This window comes from Bos taurus, chromosome 6 (genome assembly GCF_002263795.3).
Source record: "Bos taurus isolate L1 Dominette 01449 registration number 42190680 breed Hereford chromosome 6, ARS-UCD2.0, whole genome shotgun sequence".
Lineage (NCBI taxonomy): Eukaryota > Metazoa > Chordata > Mammalia > Artiodactyla > Bovidae > Bos > Bos taurus.
In genome coordinates, this window is record NC_037333.1 from 36,486,629 (window position 1) to 36,503,973 (window position 17,345).

General features: G+C 39.5%; 1 protein-coding gene and 1 non-coding gene across 9 annotated transcripts in view; one reads left to right on the top strand and one right to left on the bottom strand.

Annotated features, from left to right (window-relative positions):
* ABCG2 (ATP binding cassette subfamily G member 2) overlaps positions 1-17,345 on the top strand; it is a 127,705-nt gene that overhangs the window by 11,118 nt on the left and 99,242 nt on the right. For 2 of the 8 annotated variants that reach the window (XM_059887578.1, XM_059887579.1), the window contains exon 1: positions 5,513-5,652. The exons of the other annotated variants lie outside the window; for them this stretch is intronic. The gene's annotated coding sequence lies outside the window, so the exon portion shown is untranslated. Of the gene's footprint in view, positions 1-5,512; positions 5,653-17,345 lie in introns of those variants that run through there. 8 annotated transcript variants of the gene reach the window in all.
* On the bottom strand, positions 6,069-6,175 carry LOC112447205 (U6 spliceosomal RNA). The gene has a single exon (XR_003035307.1). It is a non-coding gene; the product is annotated as a U6 spliceosomal RNA (small nuclear RNA).

A 17,345-nucleotide genomic window follows, 5' to 3' on the forward strand; every position in this document is an offset into this window, starting at 1 on the left:
ATGCCTTAACTGGGATAACTAGTGGTCACTTGAATATTTCAGCTTCGATTGAAAATTATGCATCTAGAAAAATAACTGATGTCGTCCTCCTCCCATTTGGAGGTTAAGGTTGTGAGGCATATACATCTATGATATGATTTAAAGTCAATTTGAGCAAGGAATATAATTGATATGTTTTATCATCTTGTGAGAGTGTTCCTCTTTAAATTGAATAGCTCCCTGCCCTAAATGGTACGTGTTTATCTGAAAGTTGCTTTTAATCCAAAAGTGCCAAGCCAAGAAGGAAAAAAATAAATAATAGGAAGTGTGCCTTGCTGAGGGTAGAAAACAGTAGTGGGAGAAAAACAGGGAAAGAAAGGAAAGTGATGGCCGTGGAAGTCAAGTTTGCAAAATGAATAAAAGAAACCCCAGCCTGAAAATAGGATTCTTTTTCCGACATGCATGGGAGTTTTTCTAGAGTGGTAGCTTGCGTCTTCCTCAGCTAGAGAAATGTGCTTAAGATAGAATAGGCAAATTAAAATTTGTGTTGTTTTAAAGTACATGCTGAAACTATTTGTCATCGAGTCAAGGGTAGTCAGTGGAATCAAAGGTCAGTGGCATGAACAGACCTGGTGAGGCCCAGTATGAATCCATTTAAACTATCTCAGACAGAGGGGAATTGCTTCTGTTTGAAATAAGCTTCAGATAACTTTCCTTTCTATTATGGAGTATAACAGAGGAGTTACATACAAGTTTAACAACCTATATGGCTACTGTTCTGACCAATCAGAACAGTAGCTACTGTAAACAGCCCATATAATGGGAAACCACTTGTAGGCAGTAAGAAGTACATGGGGTTGAACATCAGCCTAAGCTAGGTTTTCATGAACTTTTATTGGGGGGAGAAATTGTAAAGCTACAAATGAGTTCAGAGACATACAACCTATAACATATATTCAGAGTTCAGAAACATATATTCCTACTAGCATCTGTCAGCACGTTAGCCCCATTCTCTCCAGTGAGGCCACTTCCCTGTCTTTCCAAGCTTTCATTCTGGCTGTGTATCTCCTGCAACCTTCACTAAAGAAAGTAGGGTTCTCTTAAGTCATTGTAGGTGACTCAAAAGTCCTATCCATTCCCTCAGTAGAGGGAAAATGCCTATACTCTTTTGTAAAGAGATACTGCAGAAAATGAAATGATCACTACGCTATCCTTCCATACAAAGCATGGTCACATACTTTACCTTGCTTGATTTTTCACAACTATCATGGGGATATGTCATGTCAAGGGGATTTTTGTTTTTACCTGTCATGGAGGAAAATGAAGTTCTTGTTAAGCGATTTGTGAGGAGGCACACAGCCGGTTAGTGGGTGTATTGAAATTAAACTCGCTTGTTTGCTCTAAGTTCAGGTTTATCCTGTACTTTTCTTCATCTTCCCAAGCATCCCCTTAAGACCTATGACAGCCCTTATTGTTCTCTACTAGAGTTCATTGGCTTTCCCTGTCAAAATTTGAAACCTTTGTGCCTTAAAAAGAGTCCTTTTTCTACTTGTTTTGTCAAAATTTTTAGTGTGTTTGTCACAACCTTTATATCCATTAAAACCTTTAGTTCCCAGGGGTAAACATTTTAGAGGAGGGCCTCTAAACTTTATTTTGACTGAAAATTACCTGGGGAGTTTGCTAAAACTCAGATTTCTGGGTCCTAACTTGAGAGATCTGATTCAGTAGATCTAGGACTAGGCCTAAGAATTCACATACCTAAAAGCTGCCAGGTGATTTTAACGCTACCAACCAGAGAGCATGCTTTGAGACTACAGGCATAGCTTCAGTCAGTATCTTGAAATAACACATTTCTGGTTTAGATTCCACGTATGTGATATCATATGGTGTTTGTCTTTCTCTTTCTGACTTATTTCACTTAGTATAATAATCTCTAGGTTCATCTATGTAGCTGCAGATGACATTATTTCATTCTTTTTTATGGTTGAGTAGTAGTCCATGGTATATGTGTACCACATCTTCTTTATGTCTTCATCTGGACACTTAGGTTGTTTCCATGTCTTGGCTATTGTGAATAGTGCTGCTAGGGGTGCATGTTTCTTTTTAGATTATAGTTTTGTCTGAATATATGCCTAAGAGTGTCCGACTCTTTTTGACCCCATGAACTGTAGCTCACCAGATCCTCTGTCTGTGGGATTTCCCAGACAAGAATACTGGAGTGGGTTACCATTTCCTTCTCCAGCAGATCTTCCTGACCCAGGGATCAAACCCTCACCTCTTACATCTCTTGCATTGGCAGGAAGGTTCTTTCCCACTAGCGCCACCTGGGAAGCTCCAATGGTGGGGGGTGTAAAAAAAAATCAGATGATCAAGAGGATATATTAGGAAATGTCAGGAAGCCTCCTTCTCCAGGTATCCCATCAATGGGTCAATATACAAAGTAGCCACAGCAGCATAGAAGAAAGTGTGAGCTAATAATAAAGTTTTCACTTCCCTAAGTGGCTGCTGTTCTTGTTGTTCAGTTGCTAAGTTGTGTCTGACTCTTGGTGACCCCATGGACTGTAGCCCACCAGGCTCCTCTGTCCATGGGATTTTCCAGGCAAGAATACTGGAGTGGGTAGCCATTCCCTTCTCCAGGGATCTTCCCAACCTAGGGATCAAACCCAGTTCTTCCACATTGCAGGCAGATTCTTTCCTGGCTGAGCCACCAGGGAAACCCACAGCATTGGGTACATGCCTTAAACCAGCAGCCAGTAATACAGAGCCAGAACGTGTGGCTGTGGGGACCACTGAGAGAAATAATTCCTCCATCCACACTGGCTGCCTAGGTGCTTCTCTCACATGCTAGACATACTCCTGCCTCCATTCCCTTTGCCTAAATGTTTTCCTCTGGTCTATTTAAAATTGCAAAACCTTCCTTTACCTTCTAGACTACTGCTTCCTTCCCCATGTGCCTCTCTCCAGGACTTCTCACCTCTAACATACTAGACTATCTAGATTGAGTTACTGTTTATTATCTGTCTTCTTCCAAGACCAGGGTTCTGTTTCATTCACTGTCCTATCCTCAATATCTAACGTTGTGCCTAAAACATGCCTTGTTGGTGTTTAGTCGCTAAGTCGTATCCGACTCTTTTGTGACTCCGTGGACTATAGCCTGCCAGGCTCCTCTGTCCATGGGATTTTGCAGGCAAGAATACTGGAGTTGACTACCAATTCCTTCTCTAGGGGATCTTTCTGACCAGGGATTGAACCCATGTCTCCTGCATTGGCAGGCGAGTTCTTACCACTGAGCCAACTGGGAAGCCTGTGCCTGAAACATAGTAGGTAGACCAACTACATAAATACCATTAATGTTCTTGGAGAAGAGTAAACAAATGTCTCTAGTGTCTCTAGAGAAGTTCAAGGTAGGCGGAGATCAGCATGCTGGGAAAATCACCTATGTGTATACTGAATTCACTGAGAGGTAAAATAGAAGTAGTGTTTGTTAGAGACAGCAATAGTGTCTCAGTTACTGATAAATGGGAAAAGAGGTCACAGAGTCCAAAGATAGCAGCAGCCATGGAAAGTAGCCAGTGATGAAGTCTGGTGACCTGAAACTCAAAGCTGAGATTTGGAAGAAGTGAGTAGATGATCCACTCTGGGATGTTCACATTTTGCAGTGGTTTCTTCTCTCAAAATAAACAAGATCAGAATGTGAAATTTTCCATCGTAACCTCAAGGAAAGCACTTTTGCTTCTGTAGTGACTTTTTATGCTTTAATCACAAGAGGGCACCAGAGTCTAGCAAAAGATCACTTTTTTCCTTCATCTAAAGCTGCGTGCGTGCTCTGTTGTTCAGTCGTGTCAGACACTTTGCAACCCCATGGACTGTAGCCTGCCAGGCTCCTGTCCATGGGGATTCTTCAGGCAAGAATACTGGAGTGGGCTGCCATTTCCTACTCAGGGGATCTTCCTGATCCAGGGATAGAACCTGCATCTCCTGTGTCTCCTGCATTGGCAAGCGGATTCTTTACCACTGAGCCACCTGGGAATACCCTATCTAAAGCTTTTTGTTTTTCTGTTGCTAAATCCGACTCTGCAACCCCATGGACTGCAGTAGGGCAGGCTCCTCTAACCTTCACTATGTTCCAGAGTTTGCTTGAATTCATGTCCATTGAGTTGGTGATGCTAACTATCTCAACCTCTCGTCGCCTTCTGCTTTTGCCTTCAGTCTTTCCCAGCATCAGGGTCTTTTTTTTTTTTAATGAAGTTGGCTCTTCACATTAGGTGGCCTTTAATGGAGCTTTAGTTTCAGCATCAGTCCTTCCAATGAATATTCATTGAAGAAGGGGTGCAATTAATAATTACTTGGAGCCATATGTGTAAACAGGGACTTTTCCTATGCAAACTGGGACAAAAGCCCTGCACAATATGAGCATGACCAATTTAATTATGGGGTAGCTCTACACTAAGGGCTCTTATTCTCAAAATCACTACAAATGCTTATGACACACTAATAGATTAGAAAGAAAAGTGACCAAACTTGCTTTTATCTCGAAGCAAAGATCAAGAAAGGCTTTCCCCTGTACCCTACTTCCCTAATTATCTTTATTGCCTATCCTATTTTTCTCCTTAGTGTGATCTTAGTTTGATTATACCCTCAAGTAAGAGAATTGTTTTATCCAAAATTATCTCAATTATTTGAAAGTGGTCCAAAGTGTTCTCTAAATTCTCACAGTTCTTTTCTGCATATCTCTTATCTTCTATACTATATATTAATTATTTATATACTTGTTTTATTCTTTTGAACATGACTTACATGCTGGGGATGTGAAAAAATAGGTTTTGAAAATGGCTTTTTTTTTTTCCTTCTAGTTTTATTGAGATACAATTGATATAACTTAGCACTGTGTAAGTTTGAAGTATACAGCATAATGATTTGGTTGTACATCATGAAGTGATTATCACAATAAGTTTAGTCAGTATCCATCATCTCACTTATGCAGAAAATTAAAAGAGTCCTGTTATTAGCATAAATTCAAAGTATGGTTGGAAGGAGATTGTGGTGAATAACAAAAGAAGCTCCTATGAGTCTTATCACTGAATAAATTACGAGAGTTCTAGGGGACTTCCCTGGTGGTCCAGTGGTTAAGACTCGATACTTCGAATGCAGAGGACACTTGTCAGGGAATTAAGATCCCATGCACCACGCAGTATAGCCAAAAACTTAAAAAAGTAAAGAGTTTTAGAAGCTGTGTCGGGAACCAAGGGCAAAGACCAAATATGTATTTCTTACTGTATTTTTTTATGTCGCTCTTGAAAACATACTATCAGCTTATACTAGCTAGCCACCAGAGAATTTGAGGATGAGGGTAGTTGCCTGAGAAACCAACCATGGGATTACAGAGTTGAACTTTCAGTCTCAACCTCCAGGAGGATAGAAGGCTGAAAGTTGGGTTAATCAGTAACTGTTGACAATTGATTTAATCGATCATGCCTACGTAACGGAACTTCCCTAAAACCCCCTAATTTAAGGGAGAGTTCGGAGAGTTTCTGGATTGGTGTACACATCAAGGGGCTGAGACGTGGGGGTGCAGCCAGAGACTGCATGAAACTCTACGCTGCTTCTTCTGTCTTGGCCCTATGGATCTCTTCTATTTGGCTGTTCCTGAGTTGTATCCTTTATAATACACCAGTAAGTAAACCGTTTTCCCAATTTCTGTGAGTTGTTCTAACAAATTATCACACTTGAGGAGGGAATGGTGGGAACACCTGATTTGTAGCTGGAAACCTGGGACTTGCAGCTGGTGAACTGGGGCAGTTTTGTAGGACTGATTCTTTTTTTTTTTTTTTTTTAAACTTTACAAATTGTGTTAGTTTTGCCAAATATCAAAATGAATCCACCACAGGTATACATGTGTTCCCCATCCTGAACCCTCCTCCCTCCTCCCTCTCCATACCATCCCTCTGGGTCGTCCCAGTGCACTAGCCCCAAGCATCCAGTATCGTGCATCGAACCTGGACTGGCAACTCGTTTCATACATGATATTATGCATGTTTCAATGCCATTCTCCCAAATCTTCCCACCCTCTCCCTCTGCAACAGAGTCCAAAAAATATGGAACGCTTCACAAATTTGCGTGTCATCCTTGTGCAGGGGCCATGCTAATCTTCTCTGTATCGTTCCAATTTTAGTATATGTGCTGCTGAAGCGAGCACTGTAGGACTGATTCTTACTCTGTGTTCTGTTCAGTTCAGTTCAGTTCAGTTGCTCAGTCGTGTCCGACTCTTTGCGACCCCATGGACTGCAGCACGCCAGGCCTCCCTGTCCATCACCAACTCCTGGAGTTTGCTCAAACTCATGTCCATTGAGTCAGTGATGCCATCCAACCATCTTATCCTCTGTTGTCCCCTTCTCCTCCCACCTTCAGTCTTTTCCAGCATTAGGGTCTTTTCCAATGAGTCAGTTCTTTGCATCAGGTGGCCAAAGTATTGCAGTTTCAGCTTTAACATCAGTCCTTCCAATGAATATTCAGGACTGATCTCCTTTAGGATGGACTGGTTTGATCTCCTTGCAGTCCAAGGGACTCTCAGGAGTCTCCTCCAACACCACAGTTCAAAAGCATCAATTCTTCAGCGCTCAGCTTTCTTTATAGTCCAACTCTCACATCTATACATGACTACTGGAAAAACCAAAGCTTTGACTAGACAGACCTTTGTTGGCAAAGTAATGTCTCTGCTTTTTAATATGCTGTCTAGGTTGGTCATAACTTTCCTTCCAAGGAGTAAGTTTCTTTTAATTTCATGGCTGCTGTCACCAGCTGCAGTGATTTTCAAGCCCCTCAAAATAAAGTATATTGTTTCATCTATCTACCATGAAGTGATGGGACTGGATCATGATCTTAGTTTTCTGAATGTTGAGCTATAAGCCAACCATTTCCACTCTCCTCTTTTACTTTCATCAAGAGGCTTTTTATTTCTTCTTTGCTTTCTGCTATAAAGGTGGTGTCATCTGCATATCTGAGGTTATTGATATTTCTCCCAGCAATATTGATTCCAGCTTGTGCTTCATCCAGCCTAGTATTTTACTTGAAGTACTCTACATATAAGTTAAGTAAGCCAGGGTGACAATATACAGCCTTGACATACACCTTTCCCAATTTGGAACCAGTCTGTTGTTCCATGTCCAGTTCTGTTGCTTCCTGACCTGCATACAGATTTCTCAGGAGGCAGGTGAGGTGGTCTAGTATTCCCATCTCTTTAAGAATGTTCCACAATTTGTTGTAATCCATACAGTCAAAGGCTTTAGAATAGCCAATAAAGAAGAAATAGATGTTTTTCTGGAACTGTCTTGCTTTTTCTATGATCCAACTAGACAGATGTTGGCAATTTGATCTCTGGTTCCTCTGCCTTTTCTAAATCCAGCTCGAACATCTGGAAGTTCTCGGTTTATGTACTGTTGAAGCCTGGCTTGGAGAATTTTGAGCATTGCTTTGCTAGCGTGTAAGATGAGTGCGATTGTGTGGTAGTTTGAGCATTATTTGGCATTGCCTTTTTTGGGGATTGGAATGAAAACTGACCTTTTCCAGTCCGTGCCCACTGCTGAGTTTTCCAAATTTGCTGGCATATTGAGTGCAGCACTTTCACAGCATCATCTTTCAGGATTTGAAATAGCTCAACTGGAATTTCATCACCTCCACTAGCTTTGTTCATAGTGATGCTTTCTAAGGCCCACTTGACTTCACATTCCAAGATGTCTGGCTCTAGGTGAGTGATCACACCATCGTGATTATCTGGGTCGTGAAGATCTTTTATGTATAGTTCTTCTGTGTATTCTTACCACCTCTTCTTAATATCTTCTGCTTCTGTTAGGTCCATACCATTTCTGTCCTTTATTGAGCCCATCTTTGCATGAAATGTTCCCTTGGTATCTTTGATTTTCCTGAAGAGATCTCTAGTCTTTCCCATTCTATTGTTTTCCTCGATTTCTTTGCATTGATTGCTTAGGAAGGCTTTCTTATCTCTCCTTGCTACTCTTTGGAACTCTGCGATCAGATGAATATATCTTTCATTTTCTCCTTTTCCTTTCACTTCTCTTCTTTTCACAGCTATTTGTAAGGCCTTGTCAGACTACCATTTTGCCTTTTTGCATTTGTTTTTCTTGGGGATGGTCTTGATCACTGCCTCCTGTACAATGTCCATAGTTCTGTCCATAGTTCTTCAGTTCTCCGTGTCCCTCTGTCTACCAGATCTAATCCCTTGAATCTATTCATCATCTCCAGTGTATGTACATAAGGGATTTGATTTAGGTCATACCTGAATGGCTCAGTGGTTTTCCCTACTTTCTTCAATTTAAGTCTGAATTTTGCAATAAGTAACTCATGATCTGAGCCACAGTCAGCTCCTGGTTTTGTTTTTGCTCATTGTATAGAGGTTCTCCATCTTCAGCTGCAAAGAATATAATCAGTCTGATTTTGGTATTGACCGTCTGGTGATTTCCATGTGTAGAGTCATCTCTTGTGTTTTGGAAGAGGGTGTTTACCATGACAAGTGCATTCTCTTGGGATTATTCATTCAAAATTGCACACAATATGGCCTCCATTTCAGGTATGCAGGGCTGGTTCAACATTTGAACTAAATTTTTGTAATCTGTCACATTGACAGGCCACAGGAAAAAAAATACGTGATCATATCAAAAGATGATAAAAAAATTGCTAAAATGCAGTATGGATTCATGATTAAGGACTCTTGTCAAACCAGGAATAGAGGAGGACTCCCTCAACTTGGTAAAGAAATCTACAAAAAGCCTACAGTCAACTTCATACTTCTGGTAAGAAAAGAGCTTTCTCACTAAGATCAGGAGCAAGGCAAGGATGATCTCTCTCACACTTTCAAGATCACACTGGAAGTCCTAGCGATGCAATAAGACAAGAAGTCATGGCATTTAGGGAGGGATAAAACAGTTTTGGGTTGCAAATCACATAATTGTCTATGTAGAAAATCCAAACAAATAAACAATAGCAACAACAACAACAACACAATAAAAACTAGAACTAGTAAATGATATAGCAAGGCTGCAGAACAATGTTAATATACAAAAGTCAACCACTTTCCTATATACTAGCGGTGAACATTAAAGACGTAGTACCATTTACGTTAGATCCCCAAAAGTGAAATTGTTGTTGTTTTACTCTCAAAGTCGTGTCCAACTCTTGGAACCCTTGGACTTTAGCCCTCCAGGCTCCTCTGTCCATCAGATTTTTCAGGGAAGAATATTGAGGTAGGTTGCTATTTCCTTCTCCAGGGTATCTTCCTGACCCAGGGTTCGAACCCACATCTCTTGCACCTCCTGTACTGGCAGGCAGATTCTTTATCATGGTACCACTTGGGAATCTTTATAGATTACCAAGAAATACTTTGTTTTGGGGCCAGAAAGCCCTAAAGCAGCAGCTAGACCAAAAGAATTTCTGTTCCTGAAAAGAGAATATAACTGAAATAAGATAATTACATATTTCCTTAATCACTTTGCAGAGCTTCTATTTTTCTATCATTTTCTTCTCTTCAAGTAGGAAAGGATTGTTTGTTTCTGAAAGGCCCAACATACTCTACCTAGAAAGAATTCAAGCAAGCCAGTCCTCTGCTGCAAGAATAACAGGTATTGATTATATTTCTCAGTGTACCATTTGGGTACAAAGGATGATTTTGCTATAGATGGTCAGGAATCAGCAGTGTGAGCATGAAGTTGTTCAGCCACAGTTGCCACATGTATCATGAGTCTGCAGTAGTTTTGTTACATCTTCAGTACCTTTTAGGTTCTGGATCTGTTGGCCTCTTTGGCAGAACAAGAAAGTGACATTTTATTGTATTTGTTCTGCTGCCTACAAATTAAGGGGGTGATTGACAGTGTTTTGAAGGAATAGAGGACTTTGTTTGCTTTTGGTGAAAAACTTTTTATTCTCTCCATAATAGAATGAATAATTGCATGGTTTTAGAGGATTAGGATGCTGATAGGAATATTTGATTTCATAATTTTAAGAGTAGTTGGTGCTATATGGAAATAAGCTTGAAATCCAGATCTTAAGCTGCTATAAAATTTGTCAGTTAAATACAGAATATGTTTGTGATTTCATGGAACAGGAAGGCCAGGCTGGCCTAAACAGTGCTACTCAGCTTCTTAAGAGTGCTGCCAGTTCTTTGTTGTGGCTTTGTTTTCTTAAAGGTGCTTCCTCTTTGGCCAGGGGCTCTTCACCCTTTCCTGAAGCACGTCTACCAGTTGGGACACATTAGGAAATGGCCCCCAAATCTGTTTCCTTCAACTTGCACTGGCAGAGAACCAGACAGCCTGTCCCCTTTCCTGAAACACAATCACCAAAGTTGTTTGTGTCTTGGGCTCTTTTCTACAAAGTCTTGAAAAATCTTCCCGAGACCTCAGCAGATTGCAATATACCAGTTTATCGCTGTGTGCATTATCCCTCTAGATATGAGTTGCTTGACTCTCTCTGAGCTTTGTTTGGCAAAACCAAGATTCTAATATTAAAATACATAAACATTAAACCTTTTGGGCGTGCATTCCAATTACATTTTGAGTTGCAAATGTTCTTTTCTCTCTTGGAAAAGTAGGGGTCTAAACTTTTCTTTTCACACTACCTTCTGATATACATGCTAATTCCAACTCATTTGGTATAAAAAGAAAATATGAAAATATAAACAATGCACAGATACATACTTGATTCTGAAAATTTACTCCCCTCCTTCACTTTCACAAACATACTCTTATCTTTCCTTTGGATGTGATAATCTATCCCATCACTTCTTCCTTTACAATGCTTAAGAAATATGACTTAGTTTAGCCCTTTATTACTTTATTTTGGGCTGTTTTCTAGCTACTGTATTCTCTGCCAACAATGCTCACTCCTTTAATCCAACCTAAACCCTCCTACACCTTATCCCTAGTATAATCTTTATTCCAGAGCCACCAAACTATTTCACCTATCATTACTGTTGAAAAACTATTCATTGTTCTCCCTGTGGAAAGAATCAAGTCCAAATTTTTGAGCCTGAGAAACATGGCATCACAACCTGGGGCTTAGAGGCTGTTCCCCACTCTTCTTTTTAAAAAATATTTATTTATTTGGCTGCGAGAGGTCTTAATTGTGGCATGTGGCTTTCAGTTCCTTGACCAAGGATGGAACTCGAGCCACCTGCCTTGGGAGCATGGAGTCTTAGCCACTGGACCACCAGAGAAGTCCTTCCCTCTCTTCTTTTTTAAAGATCTGGGCTGCAATGCGAGAGAGTTAACATGCATCTCACTATCATCTCTGTTATTTTCTTATCATCTCACTTTCATCTTTTGGCACACTCTTACTTCTCAGACCTTTCCCCATTCTTACATCTTCAAATCTAATGTATTTTTCAAGGCCAAGATTTTTTAAGACGAGCTGCCTCCGTGAAGCTTTTCTGACCCCTGTAGCCTGCAGCCATCTCTTACTTTGAGATCTTAATGCTTAATCTCACTTCCATTAATTTGGCCACTTTTCACTTACTTTCTCTTGTATGTCTTCAGAAGCACTGTCTCATATTATCACTTCACTTTGGGATGCTTTTATCTTGTCCCCTCAACTAAATCATTAGCTCCTTCATTCATTTATTAGTATTTACTGTGTTTACTGCCGTGCTGTGCTTAGTCACTCAGTCATGTCTGACTCTTTGCAACCCCATGGACTCTAGCAGTGTCAGGCATGATGCTCTAGTGGAGACTCCTGCCACACTCTTCATCACCCAATGGGGAAATCTGTCAAAGGTTTTAAAGTATATTAAAAGGATAATTTTTATTAACTTATCCTGGGTCTTTAACACCATGGAGTTACCAGCTATTACATGAGGCCAGTTGGACTCCCTACCTACTGGTGCTTTTATAAAAGTTGTATTTTAATATCACCATTAGAAGCAGATTCTGTAAGTGAGGTGGTGTAATGTGGTTAACTAGTAAGTGGTATAAACAAGGCTGGATCCTAGGCTCCTTTTTAACCGGAATCTAAGTGACATGAAACTGTGGTTGATTTGAACAAATGCTCTTCTTCCACTGAGACCAGGACAAGCAGCCTGCTATGGGCTGATGAGATATACTAAATATGAACTATTTTGATCCCCTCAAGGGACTTTTGGGGAGGGGGGCTGAAAGACCTCTTCAAAAGTTTACTCGAGTTTTAGAAATTAATATTTGGCGATCAAAGTTGTAAATTCAAACCTCTAGTTTTCCTTAAGTCTATAAATTCAATTTACCAATGCTCTTGCTCTATTTATAAGTCTAGCAGATTTTATTATTTACTTCTAATAGATCTTTCAATGGTGTTTGATCTAATTTATAAACTTAGTTAATTTAACACTTCCAAATACTTTGTATGTAGAGGAAAAATATTCAATTTCTCTAGTGTGTTGGGAGACCCCTAGACTACCGTCACCTTCAGATTCACTGGAAGGATTTATAGAACTCAATGTATAGGTCTACTCGTAGCTAAGATTTATTACAGGAACATAGTAAAGATACACAGATAGTAAGGGAAAGACAAAGGCCGAGTCTGGAGGACGCCATCTATAAGCTCTCTTATGCGTTTCTGCTCAGAATACATGCTATTCCCCCAGCAACAGAAACTCTGCAACATGTGTGCAGTATTTTTTAAATGTTAATTTTATTTTGGAGTATAGTTTATTTACAATGTTTCATTTGTTTTATGTATGTGGCAAAATGATTCAGTTACTCATGTACATATAATCCATTCATTTTAAGATTTTTTTCCCAGGTAGGTTATTTCAGAGTATTGAGTAGAGTTCCCCATGCTGTGCAGTAGGTCCTTGTTCTGGTGTGCAGTATTTTGGCCTGGGGAAACCACTAGGGAAAAACTAGAGCCCAAGGTTTTTCTTGGGAGCTGAGTATGTAGGCATTCATGCTCTGCCTAGCATGAACCAGAATTCCATACTCCCAGAAGGTGAGCAGGCATTCTGCATAAACCATATTGCTTGCACAACCAGTTTAGGCAAAGTGAACCATCCTTATCAGTTAACTGTTGCATGAGAATACTCGGTGACTTAACTTCCAAATCCCAACCAAGGGCCAATCTTGAGAGCAGGCCTTTCTAAGGATAGCAGACTCAGACCTGCTGTGTTACTTCTATTTTCTAATTTAACAAACTAAGTTTTCCCAATTGCTCAAATAATGAATATGAAGCAAATAATTGAAATTATAAATACGATAAACTGTAGTTCTTTTAAATATCCTATTATTTTCTACAAACTTAGTAGGATTTCAACTTTAAATCAAAAGCCTAAATCACTTATTTAATTACATACTTGAAATTGGACAGACAAGATTGATCTTATACTCTAATGGGTCAAATTCTATTAAATAATGTAAATATATAAAATTTCTTTTTTTATGTATAAACAAGACACAAAAATTCTTTAATATCAAAGTATTAACATAGATCTGATTATCTTAAACATTTCTATGATTACTCCCAATCCTTCCTAGAATGAAAAATGCTTTAACACTAAGGAAACTATATCACTCTTAACACTAAGCTAGTAAGGTAGCCTGACCTGGAACTGGAGATTTCTGCAGAGGTTGACTCCTTGCCCTGACCATGAATCGTAGTTGATTAGGTAACTTTAAAATGAGTTATTATCATGTCCCTGAATTTAGGTTATATATTAGCTAATTCTTCTGATTGCTGACTGAAGTCTACAATTTACCCTAGGTTAAGCATTGACTGGAAAAGGCTTTTTAAAAAAAAAAATTGTGGGAGAGAGAGACCTTAATGTAATTGTTATTTTGGTCTAAATTTAAAGCTTTTTGAACTTAAAGGAATTCTTCATTCTTTCATATTGTTGCTATCTTTTAAGACAACAGTTTTTTAGAATATTTATTAGAATACTGAGAGTCAGTTCCTAGGCAGGTTGATAAGAAGTCCGGGAGGAGGAGAAAAGGGTCTGGGACTCTCAAGGAGAAAAGGGCAAATGTTTTTTTCTATATGTCTTAGTCAATATAACAATGTATCATGCTCAAAAGACATATTTCTCCTTAATAAGAACCTTCTGACTAATCTTTATCTTAAAATGTGTATTATGGAAGTGGGTCTGGTAAGATCTTTCTATTGTTAGTTCTAATCCTGTCATCTTAAAATGTAAATTGTGGGAGTGGGTCTAGTAAGATCTTTACAACCTTGAAACATTCTTTTGATTTATTGAAAAAGTATATAACTCCCTTTTCTTAGACTAGCAAGTGGGGCACTCTCCATCACCCTTTTGATGTCTGTGTCAGAAGCTTTCTCTGTCCCTTTTTCACTTTAATAAAACTCTGCTACACAATGCTCTTGAGTGATCAAGCCCGGTCCCTGGTCCCAAAGCTAAATCATCTTTGGAGATCGTGAATCCGTCATCGTTCACCATGAGCTATCAATACTGGATATGTGTTATGGTTTTACCTATGTAGTCACAACTTTCAAAGTAATTTTTCCCCTAATTTTTTAATATATTAAAAAAAAGAAAACAGTTGTAGGTTCACAGCAAAATTGAATGGAAGATAGACAGATTTTCCATATATCCTCTGCTCACTACCCCAAACGTACTCTCGTCCATTATCAATAGCCCCCACCAGAGTGGTTCATTTGTTCCAATCAGTGAACCTACACGGATTCATCGTCTCCCCAAGTCCATCGTTTACATTAGGGTTTACTCTTGGTGGTGTACATTTTATGTGTCCATAGACTCTGACAAACGCAGCCATCACTGTAGGGTCACACAGAAAGGTTGCCCTGCCCTAAAAATCCTCTGTGCTCCACATTCTTCCCTGTCTCACTGCACCTGGCAACCACTGACTTTTTACTGTCTGCACACTTTTACCTTTCCCTGAGTGTCATGTAGTTGGAATCATACAGTATGTAGCCTTTACATAGTGGCTTCTTTGACTTAGTAATATGCATTGAAGTTTCCTCCTTGTCTTTTCATGGTTTGATAGCTCCTTTCTTTTTGACACTGAATAATATTTCATTGTCCAGTTGTACCACAGTTTATTTATCCGTTAACCAATTGAAGGATATCTTGGTTGCTTCCAGGTTTTGACAGTTAATAACTACATCTGCTCTAATCATCTGTGTTCGAGTTTTGGTGAGGACTTAGCTTTTCAGCTCATTTGGGTAAATACTGAGGAATGTGATTGCTAGATCTGGTGGTAAGGGTATGTTTAATTTTATAAGAAACTGTGACAGTCTTCCAAAGTGGCTGTATTGATGTGAATTTCCACCAGCAATGAATGAAAGTTCCTGTACAGCATTTGATATTGTTTTAGAGTTTGACTTTTTTTTTTTTTTTGGCCACCTGATGTGAGCAGGATCTTAGTTCCCTGACCAGGGATTGAAACCAGTCCCTGGCAGTGAAAGAGCTGAGTCCCAACCACTGGACTGCTAGAGAATGTGCTGGAGTTTGGCCTTTTTAATAGGTGTGTAACGGTATCTCATTCTTGTTTTAATTTGCACTTCCATAATGACATGATGTAGAACATCTCTTCATATGCTTATTTGCTGCCTGTGTATATATCCTCTTTGGTGAGATGTTTGTTCAGGTGTTTGGTCCATTTTTTAATGTGGTTTGTTCTCTTTTTTGTTGTTGTTGTTGTTTTGTTGTTGTTTTGTTGTTGTTGTTGCTAAGTTATCTCTGACTCTTTTGCAACTCCATGGACTATAGCCCGCCAGGCTCCTCTGTCCATGGGGTTTCCCAGGCAAGAATACTGGAGTGGGTTGCTATGACCTTCTTCAGGGAATCTTCCTGACTTAGGGATCAAACCTGCATCTCCTGCATTACAAGTTTGTTGTCTTAGTATTGAGTTTTAAGAGTTCTTTAGTAAGATGCTCTTTTCCTATGGCCTCTTTCAAGATTGTTTTCTTTGTCTTTGATTTTCTGCAGTTTGAATATGACATGTCCAGGTGTAGTTTACTTGACATTTATTCTCCCTGGTGTTCTCTGAGCTTCTTGTGGTTTGTGATGAATGGTTTTAAATGCCAATTTCTGTCCTCAACAGTGATGGCAAACACATTTTTTTTTTGATGTGTTTCTATGTCTGAATTGGTTACCAAATGATTAATTGATGCTCAAGCAGCAATAATTAGTACTTGGTAGTATTGGGGAAGGGGAAATTTCTTGAGTTCTTTTTACTGGTCTAATAACTGAATTGACACAAGACAGATTAACAAGAGAATAAAACAATTTAATTTGTATGCATGAAGGGTCTCTAGAAATGGGACCGCCTGAAGCAACTGAAGCAGGCTGTTGATATATAAAGACCAAGAAATAACTATTTGCAAAGATTTAACAAAACAATTGGGTTTATGCATGGCGTATCAGATTAATGAAGAAATAACAAAGTTTACACAGCTTTCTTAGCCTCAAATTCCCCAACTCTCTTGACAAGACTGCTTTCTATTCTCCTGGTATAGGGAGGGAACGTTCATGGGGGAGATTCATTTCCCACTGAAGGGAGAAAGAGGAGGGTCTGAGGTTTTTTAAAATATTTTTTCCCACCAGCTGTTTTTCATGGAACTTTAATTCAGTGTAATCATCATGCCATTGAGGCATATTCTGTGGTAGCCTGCCCTAGATCCCAGTACTAAACTGTACTGAGGTAAGAACAACTTAGTTAAGATGCTGGCTTCACTTTGCAGGCTCAGAAATTGGATCTTTTCACTGTGTACTTATGCTAGGTTGGAACTCATAGTTGCTGATTCATGACAGTTAAACTCAAGAAGCTGAGGTGATCAGCTTGAATCAGAATGATAATTAATTGATTCTCTTAAGGGACACTCCTTCCTATGACAGAAGTACTCAGGTCACCTATACAGTCACTTCTGGGTATGAGAGTAAAGATAAGTGTATACGCTTGAGAGATGTTTTATCCAAGTAATGGAAAATGCTTGTGTCAGCTATCTCAACCTATGACAGAGGAAAACATCTTTAGGAACTGGGTGTTTCATGTTGCCCTGCTCTAACGTTGAAAATGTAGTTAAATATTCTCAAACTCTAATAATTGTGACTAGTAACGATAAAGACATGGCTTATCATTTATCATCAGTTCAGTTCAGTCGCTCAGTCATGTCTGACTCTTTGCAACCCCATGAATCACAGCATACCAGGCCTCCCTGTCCATCACCAACTCCCGGAGTTCATCCAAACTCATGTGCATCGAGTCGGTGATGCCATCCAGCCATCTCATCCTCTGTCGTCCCCTTCTCCTCCTGCCCCCAATCCCTCCCAGGGTCTTTTCCAATGAGTCAACTCTTTGCATGAGGTGGCCAAAGTACTGGAGTTTCAGCCTTAGCATCAGTCCTTCCAATGAACACCC